This window comes from Schistocerca cancellata, chromosome 1 (assembly GCF_023864275.1).
Source record: "Schistocerca cancellata isolate TAMUIC-IGC-003103 chromosome 1, iqSchCanc2.1, whole genome shotgun sequence".
Taxonomy (NCBI): domain Eukaryota; kingdom Metazoa; phylum Arthropoda; class Insecta; order Orthoptera; family Acrididae; genus Schistocerca; species Schistocerca cancellata.
Genome location: NC_064626.1, coordinates 407026469 through 407043682, shown reverse-complemented (window position 1 = coordinate 407043682; position 17214 = coordinate 407026469).

The following is a 17214-nucleotide window of genomic DNA, read 5'->3' as shown; positions in this document are numbered from 1 at the left end:
TCATCTGAGAGTGACAGCTCCAAAAACTGTGGTATCTTATTCTATAAAGGATGCACATTTTTCTTCTTTCAGATTTTGTTTTGTTATTGTGAGTAATATTTATTCCGTATATTTCATTGTACTTCATTTTATGTGGTGATATGTATGATGATTGTTTTGGAAACAGGTGATGCTGCATGAAAAAATATAATGTTATGCTTATGGAACCTGAACAATTGAAGTGACTATACAAGCAGATACCAAACAAGTGATGAAACCAAAAATTTGGAGAGGTAGAATCTCAAAGTACTCGTTTCAGTGTTAATAATTGTTGAAAATTATATAAATACGTTTCAGGTTTCAGACAGCATTTACCAACACATGAACAGGAACCAGTTTTTCTTGGTATCTTCAGTTGCTGTGCGTTTCGTCCGCAATGGTGAAACGGTAAACTTCAAATGAATTCGAAAACCACTTTAAAAAAAAAAAAACAACTGTTCTAACTTGTGTTAGAGAAATAGAGTTGTACACCGGAGTTCCATCTCGGACAGACGAATGTACTTCACCTTCCGACAACACGCAAATTCATACCTACATTCTTGTATCAGGTACTTCCCGACAGTTCCTTTGAATTTGAAAAGCATGGAGAGGTTTTCGACAGCGATAATTATGAAGCAAAATCTGAAACAATTTGTGGTACGCACGAATATTTAAACATAAAATTTTATCTTCTGATTCTAAAAATTATATAATACCTTGCTCTTCTTTACATTTCCAAAATACTGGATATACTTGCGAAGTGAATCATGTAATTTATCCTTGTAAAACCAAAATTTTTAGGAATAAATACTGGCAAACGTACTCCCGTCATCCTTCCAGTTTAGTAAACAGAAATATAACAGCTACAGAAAACATAATTCTGAAAAATGTGACATCACACTGGAGTGCAACAAGAATTTTAGGATAATTTAAACGATTATTGTTGCTGAGTGCTGACACTTCGCAAAGAGGCGCTACAGAAAGAAAAGTAACAAAGTATTGTTCCAAGAGAGGCCGAACTCACAGTGCAGTACACAAAATGCCTCGAGGGGAAGATCGAAAATTAATTAGGAACTACGCAATGTCACCGAAATGCAAGAGAACCGTAGTGGAGTTTCCTGAAGGAGAAGTGTGAAAACCAAATCTGTTAATTTACATGCTGCGTTTGTTACGCATAAGAACTTGCGTTTTTGTAAATCAATTAAAAATCAAATAATTAAGATAAATTTTAAAGATAGTGTTGACTCTATGGAAGAACATTGTATTATCAAAATTTCTCTCACTGAAGTATTGATTACCAATGTTATTGATTATAGGTAATCGTAACGCACATACACTGACAACAGTGTCAAGCCAATGTGATGAGTACTGCCAGGTCTTTTATTTGTAAAACAGAACTAGTATTTCCATTTTAGGTTGTTGTCATCTATATCTCAGTGTAGATGAGGTACTTATTTATACACACATGAATACGTAAGAATGTATTACTGATCAGACAAGCACGATAAAGTAGTTACTCTTCAGAGGAATCTCCTTCATCTGTAACAACATGAACAAGCGTTATCTCCACTATGTGTACTCGTAACGACAACACATCGTGAATTTTTCACAAACATTCCAAGAACTTTTATTCTCTTAGGTAGTTCACCTAAAGGAGAACAGGTTCTTCGAAAATCGATTTCTTATGAATAGTAGGCAGAGTGTGCCACTCAGTTCAGTGAAGGAAGTACAGTGAGAAAAATTAATAGCTTTTTTAGAAAACTGAAAGTCCTAATTTTATTTCCATAGTTCTTGGTTGGATGCAAAGAAGTTAGTAATCAAGTCGTGTCTCATCAATACACATGCCAATGAAGGAATTTTATTACTTGAAATCTCTTTCTATCCTTTTTCTTCTTTTTTAGTCTTTTATTTTTTGTCTCTTTTCGCATGAAGCCACTTTTATGACTTTCACTGAGAGAGACTTCTGCAATTTACCAAACGTGTTCCCCTACTCAAGTAGAAATACAGTTATGTGTTATTGGTATGGTGCTACATGCTTTCAAATGAGGTTCTTGGTCCTTCAGCGTTTAATCTTTCGACTGTTGCCCTGGGAAGAAAACGATAACTGATATTTCTTTTGCTTGAATCCGTAAGTTTCTTAAAGATTTAAAGGTTAATAAGGTGCTGAATATCGTTCATGCATAACGATGTTGGAAATAAGAGGGCAAATGTTGGTGACTGCCGTTGTCATTAAACTGAAGAAGTGATTAAGCGATTAGGCTGAATAATCTACCAGATCTTATAGCGTAAGACGCTTTTGTTAGGTTTCCGTTGAGTGTTTGCCGATAAATGTTCACAATATGCAATAATATTATGCAATCTGCAAGAAACGTTTCCAGAGAATTTAATGCAGATGGGCTTTAGTTAGGGATGAGATATTACATTAACAAATCATTAACTATGCTGGAACTGATAATGCACTGCACTTACTATTACTTTATGTCAAAAATACAACTAAATATTTTTATTATTTCGAAGATCTGAGATGTAAGGGCGTATCCGTTATTCGATAGCAGCACATAGAATAATCTAAGCGCTTTTTCAAACAATATATTGCACGAACAGCCATCGAGTACAACTGTTGGTAATCTAACCGTGTCCTTTCTTAAGAGTAAAACAATGATCAGATTGTAAATAAAGACCTGTAATGTCGATATTCACCTCTCAGTACCATTACAACGTTCGTTTGGAGCCTTATTCATTAAACTGGGAGTATATTTCAGGATTGTTTCACGGCTAAAGTTTTAATTTTCGTGTAAAGAAATTCACCCTTTATTGTATATCACACAAATTTATAGTACTTCGTTACCTTCAATTTATTTTGTTTTTTAGGTTTACATTATACCGCAGGTCAGGTTGCTTGAGAGTTTGCAATAAATCAGCCAAGATCGTGTTCTAGGGAAAGGCAGAAGCGGACGTATTTGCTGTTCAGTGAGTTAACATTAAGTAACTGCTCAAATTAAAAATCTGATACAGCAACAGGTATAACATACTAAATATTTGGGAATTTCTACCGTGTGGCGACAGCATGAGCAAGGAGTTATCTTCTACAGCACTTGTTGTAGCCAGTGTCACTCCTGATAAACAGTTTAAGGGATGTCTTTGAATTACAATTACTAAAATCAAGAAAGCACGGTTCAATTCAGTCAGTGAATAAACTCGTACTGAAGAGTTTGGTCATCTAGATCTTCTTAAATGACCTACTTACTGAGTTGTAGTACGTCATACAGCTACGCAGCTTGTCACTTGAAGTTTCATCAGAACCTTACAACTGAACTGACTACCTGTTAATGTCAGGAATGCGTCAACCAACATAATTTCGGTTTTCCGCTACATTTATTTCGTACTTGCCTGTGAATAACATAGTGTAGTGATATATCTGTCATGTATCGTAAATTAGGTAGCATCCACAATTGGTTCAGTGTGTTATATGCAACGTTTTTCGAAAGAAACAAGTGGTAGAACGAGAACAAAGCTCGTATAAAAGTGTGACAAAGGAGTAGCATGTATAAAAACCTAAAATAAAGGATATATAAACATTGAAAAACTTCAGATATTAGAAAGAGAATTAATTGTGGTGACCCTTCACTAATGTGCATATGGCCAGTGTTAGTGATCACTCGTCTGTAAGATCAGATGCAGGAAACGTTCCTGTCAACAATGTGTGCAGTGATAACGGAAGCTCGTTGTACAGCACGTTGACGTACGAATGTATATATCCTATTAACCTGTTTCTTAAGGTAACAACGGTTTGTTGAGCAGTCTCAAGAAAGTTGTTAATCTGTCGTCTGGAGACCGCTATCGGGTGCAAACTTTACAGCGCAAGTCTCAAACGATTGTACCTATAGTAGCAATTACTATTAATTAAATTAACCGGCGCACTCCAGCTACCGATGAAAGAAATTGTATAGCTGGTTCGTGTTCCTGAAGAAAGCCTGCTCCTCACTGTTTCCATGCTTCAGAACAACAGACTCATGTTTGTCGCAACTTTTTACCATAAATCACAGTTAGTACCTCACCTCAAATATTTTTTGTTTTTCCTGAAATATCCTATGCAGTAAGACTAATTGTTGCATTTATTGCCCCAAAGTAGAAAATTATTTTTGTCAAGTGGATAACGCCTGCGCAAATCATCAATAGCAATTCTACATCCAAGAACCTCTAATGATCTTGTAATTTTCGACGAATATAAAAGTTTTAAGTAGCGTAATGACCGGTTTTTTGATTAAAGGAAGAAACTTAAGAAAATTCCCACTCGACTGAAAAAATTTCTGTGTTTAAAAATTTTTTCTCGAGCTTCCATGTGAATGTGTCTGGTAAAGTATTATCTTTAGTGTCATTCAATCAGTCGATCCGGAAAGGTCTCATATATTTATCCGCAAGCAACCAAGAACCTACGCTGTAGCCATTAAAGTATTTATTCCAGCAGTTCAGAACTTCTACTCAGTAGACGAAGTGTTGCAGAGACCAGTGTTGTTCATTTTGTTTCTTGAATATTTTTCGCAGTATTATTTCACACTCTAATATCGATGTCTGCGTTTGTTTCATTTTGGGTTGTCATTTCATTTACTTCTGTCCCACACAGACGATATTAGTTTAAGATTCGTCAGAAATTTAATTAGTTTTAAGGATATTCATTTAAAAACTATAGTTTCTGACGCTCAGTTGTTATAACTGCCGTTTCTTCCGTTATAGGTGAATATGAATACATCTTAGTTTGAACTTTTGACAGGAGGGAGCCGAATCAGACGCTTCCTTCATAATACATCAAAGCACGACTTTTTAGTTCTCAACACGACAAAGTCAAGAACCTTCTCGTCTTTCGTTTGGTACCGCTGCGTCCCCTCTCACATTTTCGAGCTACTTTGAACGAGAGCAAGTCTTTCTAAGCAATATCATTGTGTAGACTGCTATTTTTCTGGAAAGCGTATACATTTTTCTTACATAACGCTTGGTTGACTTCGTTGTGCATGTGAGAAACTCTCAAAGTAGTCATCTTCACAGGCAAAGTAATATGCGTAAATGCTGGGTATCCATTTGTTAGGAGAAATTCCATTCAATATAGTTCTGATCACTTGCTTATGAGTAAGAGATTGTGCATAACGGTCACACAAGACTTGATTCGGGACTACTTCTTCTGCAGTAGTGTTTGGTTGCTTGTTTGACTCGGGGGAGGGGACCAAACAGCGAAGTCATCGGTCAGGGAAGGATGGGGAAGGAACTCAGACGAGCCGTTTCTAAGGAACCATCCCCGTATTTGCCTAAAGCGATTTAGGTAAATCACGGAAAACCTAAATCAAGATGGCCGGACACGGGATTGAACCGTCGTCCTCCCGAATGTGAGTCCAGAATGCTAACCACTACGCCACCTCACTCGGTGCAATAGTGTAAAAGTTCTTACAATAATATGAAGCAAATTAAAATGTAGTACCTAATTATTCGAACCTCTCAAATACGCGGTCTACATCACTACATATATTAATAATTTCTCCTTAACTTGGTTATCCCAAGGATATTTTATTACGCTACCTAATGAGGTAGAGGTACATATTATGAAATTTTTCGTGAATTATTTTCTTTAATGCCAAGGACCAGCTACAAGGAAGCATACAAGAGTCATTATTACCAAAATAAACAATTCTCATTGCTGCATATATTATGACTCCAGTGCTTCACTAACGTAACGTCACTCGTAAAAATTAATTTTCTTGCATTTTATAAATATTCAAATTAGGATAAAGCCTGAAAATCAGGGGAAGTGTGATTATTGTACTGACCACTATGATAACCGTTCACATAAAAAATAAAAAAGGTTTTATGCCTAACGAACTCTGTCGAATTATGTAACGAAAATGTCATAAAATATTTTACAAATCGTTTCACGAAACGGTTAAACGTTGTGCTGTTCAGACTACGTTTACATCTAGTTTGAATGACGCTCTGCCAATGACCATATGACATCATCCATTACGTTGATGCAGCTTTCCAAAAATATTTCATTCGCTCCTTTTTTATTTTTATTTTTTTTTTTTTTTGGGATTTTGTTATTACTGGTTGTTATTTCACCAAACGTTTTAACTGAATTTTTCGTATATCAATGCTTGTCGTGGATACAATTTAACACTATCTTATCCAAGTCTAATGAGGGCAATGTTTGTTACTAGGACATATTTTTAATATTTATGATCTTTGTGGAAGTGTTGCTTGCGTATTTAGTTACCAGCATTATTCATAAAATTGAATTACAGAACAAGTAAATTTTAGGAACAGTTACACTAGAAAAAATAGAAATATTTGTAAAACAAAGCATGAGCTGTGAGACAACTTTATGGGCAGTAAGTAGTATTCCTTAGATAATCTAATAAAAACATGAGTCTTTGGTCTACTCTTCCCTGTTAACGATAATTTCATTCCGGAAACAAATATTTTTGCGGATTAGCTCATATAATTCGTTTCTTTGTTTGTAGGTAACACATTTAAAGAATCGCGTAATCTATTGCAGGAATCGTATGATTAACATACAAAGAATCTGTCACTGTCACACACCCAGTTATATTCCCCGTGATTCACGCATGTGTTTGCTTCATCAGCCACATCCAATAACACACTGTGTTTTACATAAAGTGGTAAATGGTAGTGTAAACATAAGAGTCAGCGCATCTCCGTCAATGCGTTTATTTCAGTCTGTGCAGTTGACCAGCCAGAACTACAATCAACAGGTGTATCACTGTCGATGTCCTCAGTTTTAGGATTGAATTTACTCTTCATTCGTTCATTATCGACTATGCTGATAAGAAATCAACAGTAACTGAACTTTTCTGCTTCTTGAAGCTGTTTTTCCGTTATATTACACTATAGAAAATGAGTGACGTTGTGACGATCTTTCATTCCAGTCTCATAACTTTTGAGAAAATAACGACATTTAGTACTTTTAGTAGGCACCACATATAACATAGTTGTGCAGAAATTTTCAAATCGGTGTGTTAATTATTCATGCTACCTCATAGGAGTTGCATCGGAGAAGCTACAGGCGACAAGACTGGACTCTCTGAGACAAACAAGGTTGTTTCTCCCACCGCAGAATTCCTTGTTGGTAGTTGAAATACAACAGCAAAAAGCAGCATCCATGTCAGTTAAAATCTTATATAATAGGCTAGATAGGTAAAACGTTACTCTCACTGGGCCACATCAGACCGTATTGCTCAGGTGATACAGATAACACGACCAGATCATTTCTTCTGTGGAGTAACTTCCCCATGGCAATATGTGTCACATTTTATTGCGTTAGTGATATTAGAATCCAAGCAAACAATATTGAGCTCGTCACCTACCAACACGACCGACAGTAATCGCTACGACTGTCGTGGGACATTATCGTTATCGTATAAAACGGACTGAAGACTCGTAAGACATTAGATTTTTCTGGGGTCAAAGTCTTGTGCTTGAGCGTTGTTTGGTTGGAATTTACTGTGAGTCGTATAAGGAAGGAATCACCACTGTTGATGCGGCTGATAAAGTCATAGCGTTACATGTGCCATTAATAATATGCAACTTACAGGCTGTCAGCATGGAAGGGAGACTGGGGGTGGCGTGGTAACCAGTGGAGCTTTGGGAAACTGTTGATTGTTCATGGCTGAAATGGTTCTCATGGAGGCAGCCCTGACTTTGTGAACTGTCACAATGCACATCGAGATGATTTTTTGTTGGGCCAATGTCATCGTTTTAGATTGTTAGTAATAGCAGTTACTATGAGTAAGAAGTTGCGGAAATATAAATGCGTGTTGCCTGGAAATAAAAAAGATTTCTTAGCAATATAGGCTATATCTAATCTTTCTGATGGGACAAACAAGTCGTTTCTGAAATCCTACAGATTCCGACAGGCAGATACAGGCCCGTCACTGTCCTTCTGAAGCCTGTTGCAGTGAGAGAGTAGACAAAGATGAAAGTAGCCTGCCTGCTGATACCATAGGCATACAGTATTCTCTAGTTCTACTGGGTCACTTGTACTAAAGAAGGCATTACTGAAGTTACAGGTGACGTCAAGTAGTAGCCTACATAGGTGGTACTAATTAGAAAGTTAATCCACTCACATGTATTGATACTAGCTGTGTGTCATATAAAGTGTGAGCTTCCCTATCTAACCATGCCGATGTCTTTTTTTTTTCTTTTCAGAAATATACTATCCAACCCACATTTTGCGTCGTGTTGAAGATGTAGTGCTTTGAGAGAAACAGTTGACAGAAGACTCATGGTCTTGCAACACAAACAACAAGGCTGTTTACTTCTGATACGTGACAGTCTATTACTGGACTGATATATCTCATGTTTCATTTTAATATTTTATTTAAATTCATTTGGTCTGAGTTGATCGAAGTAAGTTGAAGATGTTCACGGTTATAACAAGTAACGTCAGTGATTGCGGGGTTAGGATGTCATCTAATATCTTACTCATCTCTCTATGTGCTGGTGGAAGTTGCATGCAAATCGTATGATGAATTTCTCGGAGCTGGTGAATTTCAGACGGGAACTTTGCCTATGAACAGCATAGACCTGTAGGGATGAGCTCACTCTTAGGTTTGGAACGAGGTAGGCCGACCCTGTACGGCAGGCTGCTAAGATGGGCGAGCCGTGCCATTGTCTGGGCCCTGTGTCCATCATGCTGCTGGTTGAAAAGGCTGTGAATGTAACGATAACTGATCATTTTACATCACACGATTTGCTATCAAATCTACAGTTCGGCTTCAGAAGTCGTTTAACAACTGAAAATGCTATATTCTCTTTTCTCAGTGAGGTACTGGATGGGCTAAACACAAGGTTTCGAAGGCTTGGCATACTTTTTGATTTAACTAAGGCATTTGATCGTGTAGATCACAAAATATTGCACCAGAAGTTGGACCTTTATAGAATACGGGAAGTAGCTCACAACTGGTTTACAACAGGCAGCAAAAGGTCATTATTCACAATATTGATAACGACTGTGATGTGGGGTCTGAGTGGGGTACTGTCAAGTGGGAAGTGCCCCAGGGTTCAGTGTTGGGGCCACTCCTGTTCCTTATTTATATAAATGATATGCCCTCTAATATTACGGGTAACTCTAAAATATTTCTGTTTGCTGATGACACTAGCTTGGTAGTAAATGATGTCGCGTGCAACATTGGCTCGGTTTCAAATACTGCAGTACATGACCTAACTCCAAGGCTTGTAGAAAATAAACTAACGCTAAATCACAGTGAGACTCAATTTTTACAGTTTCTAACACACTATTCAACAAAACCTGACTTACTAATTTCACAGAATGGCCATACGGTTAGTGAAACAGAACAGTTCAAATTTCTAGGTGTTCAGATAGATAGGAAACTGTCGTGGAAAGCCCAGGTTCAGGATCCTGTTCAATTACTTAATGCTGACATTTTTACTATTCGAATGGTATCAGAAGTTAGTGAGCGATCGACACAAAAATTAGTCTACTTTGTTTATTTCCATTCGCTTATGTCGTATGGTATTATATTTTGGGGTAACGTTTCCCATTCTCAAAGGATATTTTTGGCTCAGAAACGGGAGGTTCGGGCAATAGGTGGTGTAAGTTTACGAACCTCTTGTCAACGCCAGTTCACGAGTCTGGATATTTTGACATTGGCCTCTCAATATATATATTCCTTACTGTCATTTCTTGTTAACAGTATTAGCTTATTCCGAAGAATAAGGAGCTTTCACTCGACTAATACTCGGCAAAAATCAAACCTGCATTTCAATCGGACTTCCTTAACTCTTGTGCAAAAAGGTGTGCAGTATACTGCTGCATCTATTTTCAATATGCTGCCACTCGCATTCAAAAATCTTAGCAATAATCCACTCTCGTTCAAATCGAAACTGAAGAGTTTCCTCATGGGTAACTCCTTCTGTTGTGTCGAGGAGTTCCTTGAAATATTAAGGTGATTCTTATTGTATTGTTGATTTCGTTTACTTAAACTTATGGACTGACTTTTTCGGGTTCATAAACATTTACTTTTATCTGTTATGTACTTTTATGTAGTAATTTCATGTACTGACACGTTCCATGACCTTGGAGATTTGCTCCTCAATTTGGTCCTACGGAACTTGATTTGTAAGTAAATAAATAAATATGTGTGGTCTGGCCACCTTCCTAAGAAAATCGGAAAGCAAAGCGGATGGATACTTGAGTTTGGGCGCCTCGCAGATTTAATAAGACAAGCCAGAGGACAAAGGCTATTGAGAAAAGAAATTTGTTTTCTTAACGGAAAGTCCGTATCGGAAGAGAATGGAGTTGTACGGCAGTCCTCTAGCTGTATCACGAGAAACGAGGAAGCCTGCTTCTCCACAGTGCGACAGCCCGGTCACTTGTTGTAATGGAAGCTCTTATTGGTTAAAAGTCATCATTTAGCATAGTTGAGAGCCGAACGCGAGCTTCCAGAAAATGCAGACAGGCAGCCCAGTGTATTTGAGGTGTGACGCCGTATATCGTTCCTGTCTAGAGCCTGTGTATCGGGAAAATCTCATGCGTGGACAGTGACAGATGGTCTGAAGCGGATTCAGTCGAGTTCGTAGTTCTAATTTTCATCTCCTAGAGGACAGTAGTGCATAGAGACATTCAAGAAACAGGTCAAGAGAATGTTTTTGTGACTTGTTCTGTTTGTTTCTTGAAGGCTTCTTTTGTTTACTTTCGTTTGTACAATTTTGAATATGCTTTCATTTGTGTGAATGGTGCTTTAATGTGGTCTAGAGTAAATATCTATATCATTGTTCTATTTCCGCGCGGTTCCTCCCGTCGGAGGTTCGAGTCCTCCCTCGGGCATGGGTGTGTGTGTTGTCCTTAGCGTAAGTTAGTTTAACTTGGATTAAGTAGTGTGTAAGCTTATCGATCGATGACCTCAGCAGTCCCATAAGACCTTACCAAAAATTTCCATTGTTCTATTGATAAAATCTGTACGAACTAGAGTGAGAAATTTTAATACAGTGTCAATGCGCACGACGGGGAACTTTGTACCGTAATATGTTAGGTAAGTTTATGGTAAAAGGAAAGCTAATTCGACTGCAAATCAAAATATTTAATAACGTAAAGTATAAACAAAACATCGGAATGTTAAATATTTATTCCGAGAAAAAGTACAGTTCGAAAGTGTGTTATTTGTTGATTGGTTAATCATGAAAAGCGCGGACTAACGCGGGGGAATAATGTTTTTCTATTGGCCTTGAAGAAAATTAACCAATCAGAACGGAGTATTCTTCGCGCATCTTTTCTCTTAGACATAGAGAATGCTTACTGCAGTCTAAGAGTCGGAGCTCAGCTTTCAATGATTTAGCTGTGCTACATGTTTTAAAAGTGGTTTAAAGCTTTTTTGTGGTTTTAGGGCGCAAAACTGCTATGGTCAGTAGCGCCCGGTGCTTTAAAGTGAAGGTATATTTATTCCGGTGTGTTTTTTGGAAAGTACGGATTTTTAAGTAATTTTGTTTATGAGAAAAGACAGTAATTTCGCGTGGCATATTGAGCAAATCGGTGACTAAAAATTTCAGTGCATTAGACACCGATAAACTTAATAGTATGAGGAGCATTTTCATTCAAGAACAATCCGTCCTTCGTAGCTGTTCAGATTTCGGGAAATACGTTACCATACAATTGCTAACGTGAATGAAAGGGTTTGTGCATGACTGGGTTAAGATTAGCACGAGCTTGGCAGTGAACGTATGTATTATCAAGTTTCAGAATGTACCGAAGTTTCGCCAGTATTTACACCTTTCTTCAAAATTAAGACCTTTTCCGGATTCTTGGAATAGTTACGTTGTATGCAGCCTGGTAAGAGTTACAGTACGGTGGGATTCTGCTCGGCTTTCCTACCGGCGATCTATTGCAACGAGTTCACAGATAGGTGCAACTAAAGGACGAAAGGGAACCGCGCCGCCGCACATTGTCTGATGGGAAACCTAGGAAATAGGACTAACTTTCAGTTACGATGCTGCTCGGGGTGCTAAGTACTCACTTCTTCGCCAGATATTAATTAATTAATTAGTCTTAGAGTACATAAAATACAAAATAAAAGCCATATTTCTAGAGACGTCTCTGTATCTCTCTCTTTCCTGTTTGTTTCTTTTTCGTTTTTTGCCGAGCCGGAAACATTCAAACGCCAATTATACACTGACATTCAAGCACTGAAACGGTGTACATATGAGCGACTCATAGAGAAAGATGTACATAATATTACTATCCATATTATTTTCAGACCACTCATTGTCAAAAAACGAAGGATCGTCAGGCAGAATTGATAGGAACTGCATCTCTACAGGTTAATACGGCAAAACTGTTGCTAACTCGGAAGGCTGTTGGTTTATTTACTGCTGTAGCAGTGGCCAAAATATTGTAAAGGCGTCTCCCTAGCGCACAGGAAGGAGTACAGGATCAGAAGCGAGACACAGCCTGGAAAGCGAGCACGGATCATTTTTTTCTTGGCGTCGGCGAACGAGGGTTTCTCCGTCGCTGAGCAACGAGCAAGGACTCCTTCCCCACTAGCAGCAATCGGCAGCAGTCTTCTGTTCAATAACTTGCAGACTTTTGTGAGCTTATGCGATCTTAGGGAAATGCGCCACGTAACTCAGAGATTATTTCTAGGCGCCTCTGCGAGGAATTTAGTCCGTCGCCATAGCTGCGTGCTCAGCGCAGGTGGCTGCCGTGCGGAGAGGAGGCTGGTTCGACTCTCGTCACTGCTAAGAATTTTCCCTTGGTGGCAGAAATGGTACGGGGTGCACCCAGCCTCGTGATGTGAACTGAGGAGCTGTTAGTAGCGGTTCTACGGTCTGGACAGCCTGCCAAAGCATCCTGGGTAAGGGCGGGGAGGGGGGGCGGTTTGGTGACCACGTAGGAGTATCCCGCCATACCGTAGGCGCATGGCATCGCAAGGCAGAGGATGACACAATGGCCGGTAGACATTCCTCCGATTACCATCCTACCTGCCTACACCTGCATGCACATTCCACAGGTCGCCGTGTGGTTCATGGCGGAGGGTACATTCCTTCCAGGGCTGTCCATTTGAGTTCCCAAAGCATCTCGGTAATATCTGCATGTACTTCGAAACTACTGGTAACAAATCTAGCAGCCCGCCTCTGAATTGCTTCGTTGTCGTCCATCAACACCACGTGAGAGGGATGCTAAACACTCGAGCAGCACTCAGAGAGTTGGCGCTGCTAGTGCCTTATGAGCTGTCCGCTTCACTGGTGAATCACACTTTCGTAAAATTCTTCCAATAAACTGAACTAGATCTTTCGCCTTCACTATTACCGTCCTTAGGGCCTGTTTGATTTGTAGTGCTATGCCTGGATATTTAATCGATCTTACTGTGTCAAATAATACATTACTAATGCAATATCTTGATATTACGGAATTTTATGCTACCCGTGTGCATTAACTTACATATTTCTACCTTCAGACCTAGCTGCCAGTCGTCACACGAATTAGAAATTTTGTCAACGTCATCTTGTATCGCCGACGGCCTTGTAGGAGTGGTAACACCTGTTCCCGTCAGATCACCGAAGTTAAGCGCTGTCGGACTAGGATAGCTCTTGGATGGGTGACCATCCGATCTGCCGAGTGCTGTTGGCAAGCGGTGTGCACTCAGCCCTTGTGAGGCAAACTGAGGAGCTACTTGATTGAGAAATAGCGGCTCCGGTTTCGGAAACTGACATACGGCCGGGAGAGTGGTGTGCTGACCACATGCCCCTCCATATCCGCGTCCAGTGACGCCTATGATCTGAGGATGACACGGCGGCCGGTAGGTATCGTTGGGTTTTCATTGCCTGTTCGGGAGGAGTCATCTTGAATCCCCCTACAGTTACTCAACGACACGATACACCACAGCACTATCAGCAAACAGCGGCAGATTCCTGCTCGGCATGTACACTAGATCATTTACTTACATAGAGAATGGCAGCAGTACCGTTTAGCCTTCAGTAATAGACACGCCGATGACGTATTCATTTTCCGACATTTCTCGATTTTCTATTGATACAATGTCTATTCACAGTTCAATCACAGCTTGAGACCAACTGTGTGGCTTACAAGGAGACGGCACGACCGTGGGGTCGGGGATCTGTCCGCAATTTTGTGTAGTGAAAGAGGACCCCTAACACCTCACGTGGTTAAAATATTAGGACGCACTACTCGGAAAATCCAGAGAAAAATCGATCCAAAGTTTCTTAGGTGTCTTATGAGTATAAAATGTTATTCCACTGCCGAGCCGCCGTCTGGCATACATCGTTAGCGCTCGGACCACTACGCCAAAGGTCTCGGGTTCGATTCCTCCTCCGGCACTTTTTTTTCCTTCTGTTGCTTGCAAAATTGTAGCGCATTGTTACAGGAGAATCGTGAAATTAATTCCCGGGAAGACTGTATAAAAATTCATTCTATAATTCACGATCATTTATCGTCACCGAGGCATGATTCAATATGCCTGGTTTGCCTCAAAATTGTCAGAAACTCGAAACATTTTACTAAATGTTAATGGGACATGCTTTTGTACAGATTTATTGCAAACGCCCTGTGATTGTAAAAAATCCGCTTTCATATGTTGCGCAAGATGTCGCAAAAATTATTGCTTTGTTTGTTTTTCCGATAATTACCACTGCGTTTCTTGTTTATAATTATTGTATGTATAAAAAATGAATGTTTTCCAATCGACTTTGTTATTCTGATTAAAAAGGCAATGTTTCTCCTCATATACTTTACAATGAAAAATGGAAATCCCACCGGCATGAATTGTGTTGTTGGACAAAAGGAAAATAATTTTTTTCAATAATGATACTAATTTGTTAAAGATAATGTAGGTTTGGGAAACTTTCTGAATAATTGGTGGAATAACGAAAGAAAGTGAAACATAAGAGACAAAATTGCCTGCTAGTGGAGGAATCGAACACGAGACCTCTAGCGTAACAACACCAACGCCAGACGCCGGCTCGGCAGTGTACTAACATTTTATACTCATAAGGCACCTAAGAAACGTTGCATCGATTTTTCCCAAGATTTTACGGGTAGTTAGTCCTAATATTTTAACCACGTGAGCACGTGAGGTGGTAGGGGTCCTCTTTCACCACACAAAATTGCGGACAAATCTCCGACCCCACGGTCGTGCTGTCTCTTTGTTAGATATTGTTTTAACTCCATTCGTCGCTACACAATAGGAGCCTATAAGTGATGGGGAAACTTGAGATGCATTTTTGGAACATGGTAGATGATAAACACGATATATTAAAGACCTTCGGTGTAGTTTAACCGTCTCATTTTTTGTAATTATCGTGTTGTTAGAAGCTGAAATAGGATAAAATAGCGACCCGAAACGAATTCGAATTATATTACTGTAATATATTATTTCTCTCTATGAAAATCATGAGAGCTTGTATACTTGGAATAGAAGTAAAGTACCAGTCCCGGAAAGTGGCCTCTTCTGGCAGAATTCAGGGAGAAAATTACCTTTCCACAAGCACCGCCGACCGGAGCTCGCGCATTCTGTCATTCGTGACGTGTCGGACGGAGAGATGGGAACAAATGAGGAACTATACCCCGCCTGTGGGGCAGCAAATGGGAAAAACAGGTCGGCGGCGGCTGAGCGATGCGCCGGCCGGCGCGCCGCGATCGGCTGTCACGGGCGCGCGCCGTCGCGACGCTCCGCGGCCGCAAGCCGTGACGCCTGCCTCCTAGCGCCGCGTGCACCTCTCCGGGGGTGGGCGGCGGGGGCGGAGGGGGGCACAGAATGCGGTAGGGGGGGGCACACATAATTGCCGGTAGAGCGACAATTTCGGTGGCTCCCGCGCCCGGGCGGTGCGTCTTTTGTAATTTGTTACTAGGCGCAATTAAAAACAATGATCAACAAAACTGTAAAAAATTATGAATATTATATCAACGGCGGCTATCTTTTCGGCCTCCCTTTACTCTCCGCCTGCCAAGCCGGCCATTTTTTTAATTTTTTTTTTAGCATCCTACCGTCCTACCTCGCTCCCTGCCCTCCCCCCTCCCCCTTTTCCACCGTCTCTCTTTCTCTATCCGCGTTAGCTGCCGTGAACAGCGACGGATTTTTTTTTTTTTTTTTTTGCCTGCCCAGTCGCAAGAGGAGGAAAAAGTTCCGTCGTGGAAAAGTTAAATGAGTTTCGGAGGCATCCTGTAGGGTGGCGTCCGCTGCCATAGATTACGCGGGCAGAAAGAGGTGGGTGGGTGGGAGAGGCAGAGCCGGCAGCAGTGTGGCCGGAGCGGCCGACTCGGCCGTAATCATGGCGCGCACGCCCCGCGTCATATCCCGGCGCGGCTGTGCCGGGACAGCGCCGCCTAACTGTGGAAATCTAATCACATTTGAGTGCCGCCATGTATGACAATTTTTGGCCCGAAGTTTGCGAGTAGGCTCACACGCTTGCGCGGCCGTGCGTGCCGCCTCCGCGTCTGGCGCCCGCAGCCCCTGGGCGCACTGCCTGTCTGCAGGGCCGCCGCGGCACCCCTCCGGCTTCCTCATTAGCGGGCCTCCGCCCCCCAGCGGGCGGCAGCGCAGGTCACCGCCACCAAGATGCCCGACGCCGCTCTTCAGTTTCACCTGCGCCATCTCCCCCTCCCTCCCTTCCGCGCTACGGCACTTCAGAGAACGCCCACATATTCTCCGTACGGCTTCCCTTCCGTCCACCCTTCTCTCTTTTATTCCTCCATCATCCCAAAAGCGCTGGAAATATAAGAAATTTCTACCAAATTTGTAGTACTGCCACAAAGGAAATTCGTATACAGCTCCCTGTTTCACCACGTGTGCCCATCCGACGCACTACCGTCTCTAGAGAGTTACCGCCCCCTCCCCTCCCTCTGCCCCTTTCTCCCGTCCGTTTTGCCAACGCGCTTACGTGTATGTGTGTGTGTTTGTGTGTATGTGCGTGCCTTGGGCATTAAAGCCAGGGCCTTAGCGACTGAACTACGGTAAAACTTCAAACCTTAAAATACAACACATCCCAAAAGACCACATACATGCATACACACAACAATTACGTTAAAATTTAGTTGCAACTTGCTAAATTAACGATAAATTCGTGTCAGTAGGGTCAAAAATTAGGTTACAATTCTGCACTGAACGCTTTGAGTCGGCCACTCTGAAATCCGTAGCAACCTCTAGCTTAAAACTTAACTTT